The sequence below is a fragment of the Bufo bufo genome, chromosome 6 (genome assembly GCF_905171765.1).
Source record: "Bufo bufo chromosome 6, aBufBuf1.1, whole genome shotgun sequence".
In the NCBI taxonomy this organism is placed as follows: domain Eukaryota; kingdom Metazoa; phylum Chordata; class Amphibia; order Anura; family Bufonidae; genus Bufo; species Bufo bufo.
The window spans coordinates 421334265-421350559 of record NC_053394.1 but is presented as its reverse complement, the minus strand read 5'-3'; the positions used below and the strand labels follow the sequence as shown (position 1 = coordinate 421350559).

The 16295-nt window shown below is 43.3% G+C and overlaps 1 protein-coding gene across 4 annotated transcripts in view; it reads left to right on the top strand.

Annotated features, from left to right (window-relative positions):
• KCNJ16 (potassium inwardly rectifying channel subfamily J member 16) overlaps positions 1-16295 on the top strand; it is a 71761-nt gene that overhangs the window by 37931 nt on the left and 17535 nt on the right. Inside the window, exon 1 of one of the 4 annotated variants that reach the window (XM_040435086.1) lies at positions 4163-4395. The exons of the other annotated variants lie outside the window; for them this stretch is intronic. The gene's annotated coding sequence lies outside the window, so the exon portion shown is untranslated. Of the gene's footprint in view, positions 1-4162; positions 4396-16295 lie in introns of those variants that run through there. 4 annotated transcript variants of the gene reach the window in all.

The window sequence follows — 16295 nt, the reverse complement described above, 5'->3', positions numbered from 1 at the left end:
TGGTCTATATGAGGGCAGCACAATGCCATATGATCGTGATTGCACCATGTTTATAGTACACCCTATCCAAAATGATGTCATCGTATTCAATGTCATGTGATATCATCAGAGTATGTGATGTCATAATATTCAATGTTATGTGATATCATATTTAAAGTCACGTGACGTCATCACATTCCATGTTATATAATGTCATCATATTCAGTATTAAGTGATGTCCTCCTCATATTCAATGTTATGTGATGACATCATATTCAATGTCATGTGATGCTATCATAGTCAATGTCACATGAAGTCATCATATTCAATGTCATATGATGTCATAATATTCAACATCATGTGATGTAATCATATTCGATCTCATTTGATGTCATCATATTCAGCATTATGTGATGTCATCGTATTCAACATCACGTGATGTCATTATATTAATTTGTCATGTGATATCATCAGGGTATGTAATGTCATATGATGTAATCAGAGTCGATCTCACGCGATGTCATCATATACAATGTCTAGTGATGGCATCAGGGTCTACTTGATTGTCTAGGCTAGTTTGACATCTGCAGCAGAGGCTCTGGCAGGCTGTTTAGATAGAGAATACTGCCGCCTGTCTACCGGACCTCATTAACTATGATTGAGTCTGGCAAATATGCCGAGAAACCACTGCATGCTGGGGTTTGTGTCCGGCCCATTCCCGCCATTCTCTGACGGACTCTGCCAGATGTCAAACTAGCCTCAGCATCAGGCTCTCTTTAAATATAGTGTAGTATGGAGGTGCCTTCAGGAAATTCATTGTTGGGCTGCTACCTAAGAATGGCTCTCTATCAAGCTTGTTATGGCCGTCTGGACCCTCTGAGGCTGACGGAGAGCTGCACAAGTTCTCCTGGGCTTGTCTATTAAGGGTGCTGTAGGGCACCTCTTGTTCTAGGAGTTAAGTAAAACATGACAGCTGCACCAGGTCCACGTGATGTCATCAGAAATTTGCCATTCCCAAAGCCTATATACAGAAAAGACTTTCCTGATCCCTGGTGCAGAGTGGGCTGTACAGCAAAAAGTGAAATGCATGCCTCCTCCTAGTGCTATCATGGGCCAGGAGGGCCTGACCTCCATATAAATCAACTACATGGTTCTCCGTGTTCTGTTCACCTGCACGCTTTTATTAGCTTTCACCGCAGACACCAGCCTTGTCTTCTGCAAATGGAAAAAATGACACCAGAATATATAAAGCAAAAGAGCAAAAACAAGACCATGGAACTCATCTCTGAAAAACACAGATCCGTGGAAACATCTGGAAAGTTAAGACAAAGAATGAAAACATTCCTTAACTCGGGACAAAAAAACACGACCTGAAAACAAGCCTATGGGCTGCACGAAGGTGTCTGTCCAAAGTTCAGAGCCTATAATTTCATTCTTGATTGTGATGGATGATGGCTTCTGGAAGCAAAACAAGCTACAACTGGCTGAGGACCGTTTGGAATGGGGAGCTCCTGTCCACGTCCACCAACCTTGGGATTTAGTAAATATCACCTCTGCTTGTCCGACCGATGCTGTCCGAAGGGAAGTATTGAAACACATGGGCTTATTGAAGGTATACGGTTCAAAAGATGGAACGGTTTATACATGTGATTCCCCCCCCCCATAATTTAAGGAGCTGAATAGATAGAATACTGCTCAACACATCACCGATTTAGGTGGATCGCCGTGTGACACTAAGGTCACATCCCCAACAACCTCCGTTGGATCTTCGAGAGATGTTGCTTAAAGCAAATTTCCAGGGGGAAGACATTGTTCTTAAAATGGGGCAGACGGTCATTGGCTGATCGGGTGTCTCCACCTACTTCCTGTGTGCCAATACAGGAACAGGAAGTGGAGAGCGGCGGGGACCTAAGCATCATCAGAACAGCAGCAGCGGGGGAACTGAGAGGTGAGTATGGCTTTTCTTAATGTATATTTTTATATTTTTAACCCACTTAACCCTTAAATGCCAAGCCCATTTTAGCACTAGGGCCCACATGTTTTTTTTTTTATCATCTCATTCTTAAAACCTTTATTTTTCTGCCGATTTAGCTGTATGAGGACTTGTTTTTTCAGAATGAGTGGTGTGTTTTGTTGACACCATTTTGGGGTACATATAACATATTAGTTATTACGCCATTGTTTTTTCCCCACTTTATATTTACAATACTCATTGTGCGGCGTAACTGGCCCGTTACTTTCATTCTACGGGTCAGCACCAAACTTTGGTAGTTTTACGTGTTCTTTGCTACTTTTGCACAATAAGGACACATCTCACACACAAATCATAGGTTTTTGTATGTCGCGGAGTCATACCGTATTCATTTTTCCACCAGTGTAGTCATATGAGGGCTTGTTTTTTGCTGGACAATGTGTAGTTGTCATTGATATGATTTTGGGCTACATGGGACTTATTGATTAACATTTATTATTTTGGGGGGGATCGAATTGAAAAATAACAATTCTGTGGGTAATTTTTTTGTTTGTTTAGAGATTGCTAACCGGGCAGTTTAAATAATGTTATCTTTATTAGACAGGGTTATGGCAAGTGCGGCGATACCATATAGGTGGGCCTTAGTGATTTTGTCCGTTGCCACTACACTGCTGGTATCTGGTCACTTTCTGGATACATTGCTGGGACACTCTTCTGTTTGGAGGTGTGACTGACATGAGCTAATCTGCATATCTCTTTCCCATGAAGCCTTGCCTGAAAATAAGTCTTCATACACCAGCTTAGTCTCTTTAATGAGAACCAGTACCTCCTCGACTACACAGCATATGCCATCAGTCTTGGTCATAGAAGTAGAACTGCCGAAAAATTTGCTTGGCCTGCAGTGATCACCACTAACTCCTCCAATAACATTCAAGTTAATATCTAAGGAACAGATTCCTTAAAAATCTAGCATTGACTTACAGCATAGCTACCTTACATCTGGGGGCATTAGAGGCTCCGCTTTCTTTTCTTTTTGGAAAGAAAGATAATTTGCATATCTTTTTCCCAGAAGACCATTGCCTGGCCTATAAGACTTCTCAAGCCTACTAGACGCTCTCCATAAGGAGAAACAGTACCCCCAGAATTAAAACGATATGGAGACTAACATACTTCCCTATGAGCAATTTCCTCCATAGACATATATGCCACAAATGTCTGATAGATGTGGGTCTCACCTCTGGGGCTTTAACCCCTGTTCTCCACCTGGTGAGATGTATGTGGAGGTGTCATGCATGTACTCTGGTCTCTCCATTCAGTTTTATGGCAGCTACCACAACCCCTCTCGTTCTGGCTAAGGCTACTTTCACACTGGCGTTTTGGCTTTCCGTTCGTGAGATCCGTTCAGGGCTCTCACAAGCCGTCGAAAACCCATCAGTTTTGCCCTAAAGCATTCTGAATGGATAAGGATCCGCTCAGAATGCATCAGTTTTCCTCCGTTCTGTCACCATTCCGCTCTGCAGGCGGACACCAAAACTCTGCCTGCAGCGTGACGAAACTGAGCCAAACGGATCCGTCCTGACACACAATGTAAGTCAATGGGGACGGATCCGTTTTCACTGACGCAATCTGGAACAATAGAAAACGGATCCGTCCTCCATTGACTTTCAATGGTGTTCAAGATGGATCCGTCTTGGCTATGTTAAGGATGCAGACAGTTGTATTATCCATGACTGATCCTCTCCAAACGCGAGTGTGAAAGTAGCCTAAGGGTGCAGGTCCCAGTGGTAGGATGTGCATATCACAGATGCTTCATGGTAGGACGTACGGCCATCAGGAACCTTTATAAGAATCTCTTCCAGGAATCTGGTTCATGATATCATGGCCACCTCTGGAGCAATCACCCTAGTTACTAGCAGGGCATGCACCACTCCTTGCATAACATACAATATTTGTCACATGACCATGCAGTAATAGTGGTAGTCACCCAGCTTTCCCAGCAGCGGATATAACTAAGAAGCTTCCCATCATAAAAATGGGATGTGTGTCAGTCCACCGACCTTTCCACTCTCTGTGAGAGATCTAGACGCCTGCTGTTTTCATTATTTTTGTACATCCCCTTTAAGACCTAGCTTGTAAGAGGAACTCAGCCGTGCTGGGAAATGTTTCCTCTTTTCTGATGGTCAGCAAATGTCGAAATGAGATGTGTGACTACAGTACAGCAGGGGTGGCGGTGGCACCACCCAAGCTTGGCAGCAATGACAACACATGGGAAAGTTTCCTAAGAACAACCACACCTGTGACTGGGACAACAATCCCTATCATTTCAAGACAGCCTGATTACAATGACTTACGGTGGTTTCCAGAGGCTTAAACACTTCCAGATGATCTGCAGGGCTGCGGCTTGTGAAGAGACAGAAGGAAAATCACGCGGAGCCCATAGTCAGGTAGGAGAGAACATAATGAAGCTGGTGCTCTCTGTTGGCAGCCGCTGTCTGCAACTTTGTATCTGATTGTAGCTCTTTTTATACGTCCTCGAGATGTCCTCGTTATTAGAAAGCGGATCCAGCTCTTGATATCTGTTCCTGGGGAAAGCTGGGTGACTACTAAGATAGCTTCCAACTTAACTGGAACAGTGCGCCCCCCCCCCCAACAAAGCTTAAAGGGGAGTTCCACTTGTAGCTAAAGAAAATAAAAGGACATGTTTTAATGGAGTGCGAAAGTCACCGTCCATTGGGCAGGGATTGACATGTTTTATTTCTATAGCGCCGACGTTTACCGCAACGTTGTACTCTGGATGTAAACAGAAGGTCGGGCCGTGTTCACACAAGGCAATTTACTTATAGCAGGGATCAGCAACCTTCAGCACTCCAGCTGGTGTGAAACTACCACTCCCAGCACGCACACTTGCTTGGCCGTTCTCAGCTCTCCCATAGAAGTGAATGGAGCATGCTGGGAGTTGTAGTTTCACAACAGCTGGAGTTCCGGAGGTTGCTGACCCCTGACTAATAGGGTGCTGTCCAGTATTTTATAACCACAGCCTAATGCACGATGTAACTTTCTCATAAAGTTTGTTTTTGATCGCTTTATACTTGTCAAGACCTCTGCTTGCTGTCAGTAAAAAGTAGCATTCTTATTTAAATACACAGTGAGATACCAGGGCGTAGAGATAGAGGGTCCAGATACAGAAACGGCACCTGAGCCCTGGTGCCCAAATATCACTATCCCAATAAGGAGGCGCAACATTTTTCCCTTAAAGGGGTTACCTGAAAACAGATTTTAGTTAGCGCCGGGAGAGTGTTTAACATGAAGAATCTGCTGCTCCATTTGAGCACTGAGGTTCCCATCCCCAGTGGACCGGAAATACTACCTGCACAATTCGCTGGCCTCAGCGTTGACGTATCCCTGAGCAGCCGGAGACCAAAGCCATTTATTTTTTTATTTTTTCCCCCCATCTTCCATCAATGTGGCTGTGCGAGGTCTTGTTTTATGCAGAAGAATTTATATTTTTTTCCAGAGCAGTTTAAGAGTCATTATTACCATGCAATTTAGATAATTTTTTAATAGAATTTTTTGGCATGTTTCTTTTGTATATTTTTTACATTGTTCAGTTGATACATAAATTATCCAGGTGAACATATAATATGCCCAGGTTTTTTTTTTTTTATAATACATGTATTTTATATTAAATGCTCACTTTTTTTTTCTTACATTTACTATTTTTAATCCCATTAAAGGGCATCTGTAAACAGAATCAACCCTATTAAATTAGGCATACGGTCATGTGGGGTTGATCCAGTTGATTAAAATGATACCTGTCCTGTGAAAATCAGTTGCAGCGTTCCTGAGATAAAATACTTTTATTTTTTAAGAAAAGGAGAGATCGAATGCAACAAGGGGTGTGGCCAGCACTGGAAATCTGAGGAGTGCGGCTCCTCCCCTCGGTGCGCTGAAGCCATCCTTTGCATTTAGAATGAAAGGGACTTTTCTCAGGAACGCTGCAATCGATTTTAACAAGACAGGTATCATTTTAATCAGCAGGAGCAACTCTATCAGACAGCATGTCTGATTTAATGGGGTTGATCCTGCTGGTAATTGACCTTTAACAGATTGCTATTTTAAAACTTTGCTTTAAAGTTATAATGTATTATTATACTCCTATGTGCTGTATTATATCCTGGCAACACAAATGTGTCCTAAAAGCAGGATTACTGAACAGACAACCCTGAGGTCCTTTCTGAGTCTTCAAGGCTGACTGTGGATGGGTCCCCCAGTCTCTGATTGCATCACTGGGAAACCGTGTTTACTGACCGAAGATCATGTCAGGGACCACACCAATCAAATGGTTAAACTACTAGGATTAGAGCTTAGTAACAGCTCATTTTTATAATGGTAGTGCTCAGGGAAGCTCTCATAGCCCTCTTCTACAGTGATGCCAAAAGTCCCCCCTTCAAACCCAGTGGACAGTGATTAAAGGGGCTGTATCATCTCAGACATTGGGGGCATACTGCTGGGATATGCTCCCAATGTCTCATGGGTGCGGGTCCCAACTCTAGGACCTGCACCTATCTTTAGAATGGAGCCCGCTAAATGAAGGTGGGCGCACCACGCATGCATAGCCGCCCTCTATTTATCTCTATGGGAGTGGCGAAAATAGCCGAGCTCTATGTCCGTCAGCCCCATAGAAGTGAATGGAGTGGTGGCCGCGCTTGCGTTCCATGGGACTCGGCTATTTTTGGCGCTCCCATAGAGATGAATGTGCGGTCTGCCCTCCTTCACTTTGAGGGCTTCATTCTAAAGATAGGTGCAGGTCCCAGAGTTGGGATGTGCACCTATCAGACATATGCGCCCAATGTCTGAGATGATACAACCCCATTATGGAGTTAAATGGGACAGTCTGAAAACAGCTATGCAGGGACACCCCCCCCCCCCAACTGGTAACACCCAGCTGTACCTTTTTAAGGTGCCCACACCACTTCAATAGGTGTTGGCCAAAATCTCTCCCAACTTGGCAGGTTTGGCTGACGATAGCCTAATGTGTATGGAGGCCTTTAGGACCCCCCCCCCATCCATGTTAATAAGATGGATATCTGCCCACCTATTGCCTCCCTGCCTTGCTTTTTCATCTAGCATTGCCAGAACGACAGCAAACGTGTTCAGCGTTCCAGCCAACATGACGGGTTTCACAAATCCCCCCACCAATGGTTCAAACCCCCCCACCAACGGTTCAGGCACGGACCCTCCTCATCGCAGTCTTTGGGGTTGCTCCAGTCCCTGACTACATAAACGAACTCCCGTGCAGTATGGCCATCACGTCAGATTACAGACAAATACAATTACAGATGCTTGTAGATGTGATTACCCGGGACGGGCTGTACTCTACCGAGATATGCCGTGGACTTTACACTTTGGCAGAAATATCTGTTTACAAGCTGTAATGTAGCCGTGACAATGCTTTGTTGTATGCTTCCCCTAAAGTATACACAAATAGGGTGTCCTAAAAGAGGGGTCCCCACAATTAGACCCCCCATTAGCTCTAGTGGAGAGCGGTTGTACCCCTTGTTTTCAATAGGAGCCATGTAACACTACATTTCCCCCCACAGCAATATGGACGCACCTCCAGCTTCTAGCACCAGGTTCGTATTTGGGTTACTCTGGCTTCCCCCAAAGTATACACAATTAGGGTGTCCTAAAAGAGGGATCCCCGCAATCAGACCCCCCCCATTAACTCTAGTGGGGAGCGGCTGTACCCCTTGACTTCAATAGGAGCCGTTTAACACTACATTTCCACCACAGCAACATGGACGCACCTTCAGCTTCTAGCACCTGGCCCCAGGGTTGGACTTGGGTTCCTCGGGCCCACCAGAGGAAATTATTATCAGGACCCCCATATCATCATCATAACATCTAATTGATTAAAAAAAATTGGGGCCGACTATGGTATCAGAACCTGACCCTCCGGAGGATCCTCTGGTACTCTGGTGGGCCAGTCTGACACTGCCTGGACCCCTTGGTAAAACTCAGATCCTGGCAGTACCCCGGTCAGTAGCATCTGTGTCACGTAGGTAGCTAAAAAGAGGGAGGAGTATCTCAAAAAATAGGGGCACACTATGGTATCAGAACCAGGATCCTCTGGTACTCTGGTGGGCCAGTCTGACACTGCCTGGACCCCTTGGTAAAACTCTGATCCTGGCAGTACCCCGGTCAGTAGCATCTGTGTCACGTAGGGAGCTAAAAAGAGGGAGGAGTATCTCAAAAAATAGGGGCACACTATGGTATCAGAACCAGGATCCTCTGGTACTCTGGTGGGCCAGTCTGACACTGCCTGGACCCCTTGGTAAAACTCTGATCCTGGCAGTACCCCGGTCAGTAGCATCTGTGTCACGTAGGTAGCTAAAAAGAGGGAGGAGTATCTCAAAAAATAGGGGCACACTATGGTATCAGAACCAGGATCCTCTGGTACTCTGGTGGGCCAGTCTAACACTGCCTGGACCCCATGGTAAAACTCTGATCCTGGCAGTACCACGTTCAGTAGCGTCTTCATCACGTAGGTAGCTAAAAAGAGGTCGGGGTATCTCAGTGCAGACAAGTCCGCCCTGCACACATGCCAGAGGCGTGCCTGACAGCATTCCACTGACAGACACAATGCACTGCCATACAGAATTATAGAAGAAATCCAAATCACTGGTGGGACTGAAAACAAAAGTAAAAAAAAAATACAGTAAAAACAATAATTAAAAAATAAGAAAAGCTACTGAATCCACTTCTGGCTTAAGCTCTAAAAACTGCATCAAAAATAGTTGTAACCACCCTTAGACTAATGTCACACCAGAAGGGTTTGGCGGTTCCTGTTTGCTGACACTTTTGTGGCATTATTTAGCGCTTTTTTTTTTTAAAACACGCACAACAGCAACTCTGTTCCATAAAACAATTCCGCTGCCTAATTACATCCACGTGATGTGGTGCCACTGGAGGAACAGCCAATACACAATGTCACCAGGACTTCAGTATGAAGAGCAAGAAATACCCGTTTGTCAGGGAAGGCCGAGCTCTTAATGTAATTCATTGTTATAGATTGCCAAGTAGATAGTGAAACATTCTGCCACTAAATGCATACAATATACTCAGTTCTTACATGTACAACTACGCATAGTCACTGCATACTTACCACACACGCTCCTGTATGACCACATATATACATGGTCACTATATACACACACTCCTGTCTGACCACACATATACATGGTCACTATATACACACACTCCTGTATGACCTCACATACACTCAGCTAAAGAATTATTAGGAACACCTGTTCTATTTCTCATGAATGCAATTATCTAATCAACCAATCACATGGCAGTTGCTTCAATGCAGTTAGGGGGGTGGTCCTGGTCAAGACAATCTCCTGAACTCCAAACTGAATGTCAGAATGGGAAAGAAAGGTGATTTAAGAAATTTTGAGCGTGGCATGGTTGTTGGTGCCAGACGGGCCGGTCTGAGTATTTCACAATCTGCTCAGTTACTGGGATTTTCACGCACAACCATTTCTAGGGTTTACAAAGAATGGTGTGAAAAGGGAAAAACATCCAGTATGCGGCAGTCCTGTGGGCAAAAATGCCTTGTGGATGCTAGAGGTCAGAGGAGAATGGGCCGACTGATTCAAGCTGATAGAAGAGCAACGTTGACTGAAATAACCACTCGTTACAACCGAGGTCTGCAGCAAAGCATTTGTGAAGCCACAACACACACAACCTTGAGGCGGATGGGCTACAACAGCAGAAGACCCCACCGGGTACCACTCATCTCCACTACAAATAGGAAAAAGAGGCTACAATTTGCACGAGCTCACCAAAATTGGACTGTTGAAGACTGGAAAAATGGTTTCTTGAACATGACAATGAGTTCACTGTACTAAAATAGCCCCCACAGTCACCAGATCTCAACCCAATAGAGCATCTTTGGGATGTGGTGGAACGGGAGCTTCGTGCCCTGGATGTGCATCCCTCAAATCTCCATCAACTGCAAGATGCTATCCTATCAATATGGGCCAACATTTCTAAAGAATGCTATCAGCACCTTGTTGAATCAATGCCACGTAGAATTAAGGCAGTTCTGAAGGCAAAAGGGGGTCCAACACCGTATTAGTATGGTGTTCCTAATAATTCTTTAGGTGAGTGTATATACATGGCCACTATATACACACACTCCTGTATGACCTCACACATATACATGGCCACTATATACACACACTCCTGTATGACCACATATATACATGGTCACTATATACACACACTCCTGTATGACCTCACATATACATGGCCACTATATACACACACTCCTGTATGACCTCACACATATACATGGCCACTATATACACACACTCCTGTATGACCACATATATACATGGTCACTATATACACACACTCCTGTATGACCTCACATATACATGGCCACTATATACACACACTTCTGTATGACCTCACATATACATGGTCACTATATACACACACTCCTGTATGACCACACATATACTGTACATGCTCACTATATACAATCATTGGTAAATAATATGTATGCTCACTACAAACACACACACTCCTGTATGACCACACATATACATGGTCACTATATTCATTCTTAAATATGTATGTTCACTATAACCATGCAGTTGCATACATGGTCACAAAATCCAGGCATGTTGCGTATGTATTCACTAAATAAAATAGGTACGGTGTGTAGGGAACCTTTTTGCAAAACTGCCCCATTTTGGAAGCATTTTTGCACAAATTATAGCAGATAAATGTGACTATAGAGATCATGAAGGGAATAAACAAGGCTAACAGTCCCACCAGCCTACGGCTCCATAGCAACATTGGCAGCAACTCCTTCAAAGGACAGAGGTATGAACATGTCATAGAGTAAGGGTCCTCTCTAAGGCCTCAGGCACACGAGCGTTTCGTTTTTTGCGGTCCGCAAAAAACGGAAGCCGCTCGTGTGCCTTCTGCAATTTGCGGAACAGAACGGGCGGCCCATTGTCGGGTGAACAGCCTGCCGGATCTGTACTGCCGCTAGTGACCGTGGTACCCCGGACTACCGCTCCATCCCCATTGACTATAATGGGGGCGGGGGCGGAGTTCCGGCAGAGGCACGGCGAGAGGCTGCCGGAATAAAACTACGACATGTCCGACATTTATAACGGCAGCCTCTCGCCGGGCGCTGCCATGCCCCCGCCGGAACTACACGCCGCCCCCATTATAGTAAATGGGGACGGAGCGGCAGTCCAGGGGCACACGGTCACTAACGGCAGGAGGGATCCGACAGGCTGTTCACCCGACGGAACAGCTTGCCGGAGGTCTGTGCCGCTAGTGTGAAAGTAGCCTTACACATGCACCAATGCAAAGTGAACAAATGATCGTAATTATGATCATTCTTCCCCCCATTTACCTTGAATATTGACGGCAGCACGTCCCCTATTTTTACAGGCCGACAAACGAACATTTTAGGTGCCGCTTGAAGAAAGTGATCGAACAAACTTGTTCAATCCTTGGCAGTGTAAAAGGGCTCTAAGGGGCTGTAACCCTCCAATGAGTGCAGCTACCCCCACCAGCCACAGTGAATGTCAAATTCTTTGAATGCTGTCCTCACGTGTTTTGTAGCAGATGGGTTAGTTGGACGTCTGCTGAACGGTACTATTACGTGCTAAGCTGGTGGAATCTCGGTATACATCTAGGAAAAATCAGAAGACACAAATAATCGTCTGAACTATAGACTGCTGGTGCTTATTATAGCGCCAACCTTCTGCACTTCCATGGCGTTTTTTATGGAGTCTGGATTCAATTAGAGGAATTAAATGTCATTGTGTTTGTTTCTCTAAGATATTTGAGTGCAAATTGCTGCCTCGTTGCATGACTTTTAAGTTTGTGCAAGTGTCTGCCGCTCCGTGCTATTTACGTCTCCAGCCCATTATTGAGGATTGTTGGAATTCACAAGCGCGCAACCTTCCCACTTTACATGTGCTTAATGGGAAATGTTTTGTTTAAGAGTACATAGGAGCAGTATTATAGTAGTTATATTCTTGTATATAGGAGCAGTATTATAGTAGTTATATTCTTGTACATAGGAGCAGTATTATAGTAGTTATATTCTTGTACATAGGAGGGAGTATTATAGTAGTTATATTCTTGTACATAGGAGGCAGTATTATAGTAGTTATATTCTTGTACATAGGAGCAGTATTATAGTAGTTATATTCTTGTATATAGGAGCAGTATTATAGTAGTTATATTCTTGTACATAGGAGCAGTATTATAGTAGTTATATTCTTGTACATAGGAGCAGTATTATAGTAGTTATATTCTTGTACATAGGAGCAGTATTATAGTAGTTATATTCTTGTACATAGGAGCAGTATTATAGTAGTTATATTCTTGTATATAGGAGCAGTATTATAGTAGTTATATTCTTGTAAATAGGAGCAGTATTATAGTAGTTATATTCTTGTACATAGGAGCAGTATTATAGTAGTTATATTCTTGTATATAGGAGCAGTATTATAGTAGTTATATTCTTGTACATAGGAGCAGTATTATAGTAGTTATATTCTTGTACATAGGAGCAGTATTATAGTAGTTATATTCTTGTACATAGGAGCAGTATTATAGTAGTTATATTCTTGTACATAGGAGCAGTATTATAGTAGTTATATTCTTGTATATAGGAGCAGTATTATAGTAGTTATATTCTTGTACATAGGAGCAGTATTATAGTAGTTATATTCTTGTACATAGCAGTATTATAGTAGTTATATTCCTGTACATAGGAGGCAGTATTATATTAGTTATATTCTTGTACACAGGAAGCAGTATTATAATAGTTATATTCTTGTACATAGGAGCAGTATTATAGTAGTTATATTCTTGTACATAGGAGCAGTATTATAGTAGTTATATTCTTGTACATAGGAGCAGTATTATAGTAGTTATATTCTTGTATATAGGAGCAGTATTATAGTAGTTATATTCTTGTAAATAGGAGCAGTATTATAGTAGTTATATTCTTGTACATAGGAGCAGTATTATAGTAGTTATATTCTTGTACATAGGAGCAGTATTATAGTAGTTATATTCTTGTACATAGGAGCAGTATTATAGTAGTTATATTCTTGTACATAGGAGGCAGTATTATAGTAGTTATATTCTTGTACACAGGAGGCAGTATTATAGTAGTTATATTCTTGTACATAGGAGCAGTATTATAGTAGTTATATTCTTGTACATGGGAGGCAGTATTATAGTAGTTATATTATTGTACATAGGAGGCAGTATTATAGTAGTTATATTCTTGTACATAGTAGCAGTATTATAGTAGTTATATTCTTGTACATAGGAGCAGTATTATAGTAGTTATATTCTTGTACATAGGAGCAGTATTATAGTAGTTATATTCTTGTAAATAGGAGCAGTATTATAGTAGCTATATTCTTGTACATAGGAGCAGTATTATAGTAGTTATATTTTTGTACATAGGAGGCAGTATTATAGTAGTTATATTCTTGTACATAGGAGCAGTATTATAGTAGTTATATTCTTGTACATAGGAGCAGTATTATAGTAGTTATATTCTTGTACATAGGAGCAGTATTATAGTAGTTATATTCTTGTACACAGGAAGCAGTATTATAGTAGTTATATTCTTGTACATAGGAGCAGTATTATAGTAGTTATATTCTTGTACATAGGAGCAGTATTATAGTAGTTATATTCTTGTACATAGGAGCAGTATTATAATAGTTATATTCTTGTACATAGGAGGCAGTATTATAGTAGTTATATTCTTGTACATAGGAGGCAGTATTATAGTAGTTATATTCTTGTACATAGGAGGCAGTGTTATAGTAGTTATATTCTTGTACATAGGAGGCAGTGTTATAATAGTTATATTCTTGTACATAGGAGGTAGTATTATAGTAGTTACAGTCAGGTCCATAAATATTATATTAGGACATGGACACAATTCTAAAATTTTTGGCACTATACACCACCACAATGGATTTGAAATGAAACGAACTAGATGGGCTTTAACTGCGGACTGTCAGCTTTAATTTGAGGATATTTACATCCAAATCAGGTGAACGGTGTAGGAATTACAACAGTTTGCATATGTGCCTCCCACTTGTTAAGGAACCAAAAGTAATGGGACAGAATAATAATCATAAATCAAACTTTCACTTTTTAATACTTGGTTGCAAATCCTTTGCAGTCAATTACAGCCTGAAGTCTGGAACGCATAGACATCACCAGACGCTGGGTTTCATCCCTGGTGATGCTCTGTCAGGCCTCTACTGCAACTGTCTTCAGTTCCTGCTTGTTCTTGGGGCATTTTCCCTTCAGTTTTGTCTTCAGCAAGTGAAATGCATGCTCAATCGGATTCAGGTCAGGTGATTGACTTGGCCATTGCAGAACATTCCACTTCTTTCCCTTAAAAAACTCTTTGGTTGCTTTTGCAGTATGCTTTGGGTCATTGTCCATCTGCACTGTGAAGCGCCGTCCAATGAGTTCTGAAGCATTTGGCTGAATATGAGCAGATAATATTGCCCGAAACACTTAAGAATTCATCCTGCTGCTTTTGTCAGCAGTCACATCATCAATAAATACAAGAGAACCAGTTCCATTGGCAGCCATACATGCCCACGCCATGACACTACCACCATCATGCTTCACTGATGAGGTGGTATGCTTAGGATCATGAGTAGAGTTGAGCGAACACCTGGATGTTCGGGTTCGAGAAGTTCGGCCGAACTTCCCGGAAATGTTCGGGTTCGGGATCCGAACCCGATCCGAACTTCGTCCCGAACCCGAACCCCATTGAAGTCAATGGGGACCCGAACTTTTCGGCACTAAAAAGGCTGTAAAACAGCCCAGGAAAGAGCTAGAGGGCTGCAAAAGGCAGCAACATGTAGGTAAATCCCCTGCAAACAAATGTGGATAGGGAAATGAATTAAAATAAAAATAAAAATAAAAATAAATGACCCAATATCAATTGGACAGAGGTCCCATAGCAGAGAATCTGGTTTCACGTCAGCAGAGAATCAGTCTCTTCATGCCATAGCAAAGAATCTGGCTTCATGTCAGCACAGAATCAGTCTATTCATGCCATAGCAGAGAATCTGGCTTCATGTCAGCACAGAATCTGTCTTCATGTCATAGCAGAGAATCAGGCTTCACGTCACCCACCACTGGAACAGGCCACTGTCACACATTTAGGCCCCGGCACCCAGACAGAGGAGAGCGGTCCCGTAACAGAGAATCTGGCCTTATGTCAGTGCAGAATCTGTCTTCATGTCATAGCAGAGAATCAAGCTTCACGTCACCCACCACTGGAACAGGCCACTGTCACACATTTAGGCCCAGGCACCCAGTCAGAGGAGAGAGGTCCCGTAACAGAGAATCTGGCTTGATGTCAGCACAGAATCTGTCTTCATGTCATAGCAGAGAATCAGGCTTCACGTCACCCACCACTGGAACAGGCCACTGTCACACATTTAGGCCCCGGCACCCAGACAGAGGAGAGAGGTCCCGTAACAGAGAATCTGGCCTTATGTCAGCGCAGAATCTGTCTTCATGTCATAGCAGAGAATCAGGCTTCACGTCAGCCACCACTGGAACAGGCCACTGTCACACATTCAGGCCCAGGCACCCAGGCAGAGGAGAGAGGTCCCGTAACAGAGAATCTGGCCTTATGTCAGCGCAGAATCAGTCTTCATGTCATAGCAGAGAATCAGGCTTCACGTCACCCACCACTGGAACAGGCCACTGTCACACATTTAGGCCCCGGCACCCAGACAGAGGAGAGCGGTCCCGTAACAGAGAATCTGGCCTTATGTCAGCGCAGAATCTGTATTCATGTCATAGCAGAGAATCAGGCTTCACGTCACCCACCACTGGAACAGGCCACTGTCACACATTTAGGCCCAGGCACCCAGGCAGAGGAGAGAGGTCCCGTAACAGAGAATCTGGCCTTATGTCAGCACAGAATCTGTCTTCATGTCATAGCAGAGAATCAGGCTTCACGTCACCCACCACTGGAACAAGCCACTGTCACATATTTAGGCCCCGGCACCCAGACAGAGGAGAGAGGTCCCGTAACAGAGAATCTGGCCTTATGTCAGCGCAGAATCTGTATTCATGTCATAGCAGAGAATCAGGCTTCACGTCACCCACCACTGGAACAGGCCACTGTCACATATTTAGGCCCAGGCAGAGGAGAGAGGTCCCGTAACAGAGAATCTGGCCTTATGTCAGCGCAGAATCTGTATTCATGTCATAGCAGAGAATCAGGCTTCACGTC